This window comes from Arachis ipaensis, chromosome B4, assembly GCF_059453495.1.
Source record: "Arachis ipaensis isolate K30076 ecotype BB chromosome B4, ASM5945349v1, whole genome shotgun sequence".
Taxonomy (NCBI): Eukaryota; Viridiplantae; Streptophyta; class Magnoliopsida; order Fabales; family Fabaceae; genus Arachis; species Arachis ipaensis.
In genome coordinates, this window is record NC_142439.1 from 131,185,278 (window position 1) to 131,187,833 (window position 2,556).

At 38.4% G+C, this 2,556-nt stretch overlaps 1 pseudogene; it reads right to left on the reverse strand.

The window, feature by feature from the left end:
• Positions 1-228: 228 nt before the first annotated feature.
• LOC148569242 (uncharacterized) lies at positions 229-1,112 on the reverse strand (annotated as a pseudogene).
• Between the last annotated feature and the right edge of the window lie 1,444 nt (positions 1,113-2,556).

Sequence of the window (2,556 nt, forward strand, 5' to 3'; positions counted from 1 at the left end):
GAGTTTCCAGAAAAGTAACCATGAGTTTTAACAAGTTTATAACACCTGCCATAGCAGTGACAACTCCCCCACAAAATTAAAAGCTAGTTCTAAATTCAAAATACACCAATAACAAGGATAAAGAGTGCCATCAAACCATACAATGTATCCAAATATAACAATTGGTCTACTGTCATATACTGAAGCTAAAAAATAAAAATATGATTCACAAAAATATTCTTAAGTCAACTACATCTTCATTTCTTCTTCCTTGGAGGGTTGAAGCCGGGCATTGGGACAAATTTCAAGCTGACCAGTCTGGAAGCTGTGGCTGAGCTTGTTCCTTGTAGTAGATTCATAATGATCAATCCTGATGGTGGTGAGTACTTCCTTCTCGTCTGCAACTTGGATGGCCTCGGAGATGGTGCCTATTCCAATTAAATAATACCTAATTTTAGACTGATTGTAAACTAAAATTTTAAATGTGGCTTGTTAAACTAAATGATTTATCTTTTGAGACTCTGGTGCACTAAAAAGTTGGGTTGAGAAAGGTCGATCTCAACTTTCTAAACATCAACGGGTTGGGGTGCAGGATCTGGAGGAGCTTGACTTGGGGGTGCATCTTGGTTCGTACTAGGTGGAGGAATATGTATAGCTTTTGGTATGACAGTGTTTGGATCAGCAGTTGATCATGGTGCTACATTTCTTTGCGCATTGGATTTAGTCTTAGCAGCATCGGCAGCTGCAGCTGCAGCAACAAGAGCAGCGGCAACATCAGCTGCTCTCTTCTTTGGACAACCCCTCTTTGTGTGCCCCTTTTGTAGGTAGTATTTGCAAGTGAAGGGCTTCAGTTGTCTCTTTAGAACTCCATTAGGCTTAAATTTTTTGCTTCCTTCATTACCCTTATCTGTATCCTTTCTTCTTTTCTTTGTAAGTGGTCCAGTCTTTTTCTTGGTCTTTGGTGCTTGTGGCCTATTGGACTCAGATTTTTCCCAAAGGTTTTGTCTAGGTAAAGAATTTATGTAATGGGCATAAGTGTCTCTATATGAGTCCATGGTGAGCCACTTATGACAGAAATCTTCAGGTCTCCTGTTTACCCTTGCAAGAGCCGCACAAGCATGTACACAAGGCATTCCTAAAGAAAATAACAAATATATGAATCATTAAAGTATTTAATTATTCAGAAGAAAGAGGATATAAATGCTTGTTAATTACCTGTTAACATCCAAAACTGACATATGCACAGCCGCTTGCCCAAGTCCACCACCATGTTTGTTGGATATCCATGCACTTCAAACTTCTCATAATCATCATCTCTAGTCCAGACTGGCATCCAATTTTTAGACTCCTTTCTAATCTTGTCCAGTCTACTTTGAACCACTCGTGGTAGCTTTCCTACATGGCTGGCAAGCTTAACCTTGTTTTTAGTTATCGTTCTCATCATGAACATCCTGACCTCCTCAAATAGAGTGATGATTGGCTTGGCCCTTGCTTCTTTAATTCTTGCATTAAAGACCTTTCATGCATTATTGCATATGTTGTCAGGCTTTGGGCTATGACTGAATGTTGACTTTGTCCATGACTCGCTAGGCCACTTGTTTAGATAATTCCATGCATATTCATTAATTTTCTTAATCTTGTTCATATTATCAGAGAACTCTTGATATGTGGTTGATTTTGCGCTTTCCAGAGTAAGCCCTTTAATTCTAGATCTTTCCACTGCTTGTTAAAGTTTCTCCATAGGTGCCACACACATAATCTATGGTGAACATGCGGCAGGACCTCCTGGACAGCGGAAATAAGGCCCTGCATGCGAAGACAACAACTTATTTCACTTTTGTTGTGATACATAATAGTCCTATGGATACAATTATTGAACCCATAATAGTCCCTAACATTTGTTTAATGAATCTGAAATGGTCCCCTACCTTTAAATCGTTCCCTGCTTTGGTCCCTATATTACACTACTCACATCGAATAATGACAATTTCATGCAAAATATTCCAAACAGAACGTAAATCCTAATCAGACCAACATGTTATACAACAGTAAAGAACCATACACAAATTCTATTCTGGGAACAAGTACAACTAATTTCAACTAAATAACAAACTTCACAACTGATCAATTCCATTTAGGCAACAAGTACAACTAAATTCAACTAAATAACAACAATAAATAATAAAATGTACTATCAAAACATTCAAGAAATAGTAGAGCATGTCAGAATACCTTTTGCATGTCACTCATAAAGCACCATTTACTTTCTTTATAGTCTTCGAGGTCCTCATAGAGCAGCTCCAGAAATCACTTCCAATTCTCCGTATTCTCCACATCCACAATTACCCAAGCTATAACATATATGTGATGATTTGCATCCTGACCCACTGCAGAGAAAATCTGGCCTCCAATTTATGTTTTGAGACATGCCCCGTCTAATCCAATCAGTCATCTACACCCTGTCTTAAATCCATTCTTACAGCAACTAAGAGAAACATACATCTTCTGAAATACCATCCCTCCATCTGGTTATGGAATGGTGCCGATTCTCACTGTTGATCCCGGATTACACTTTAG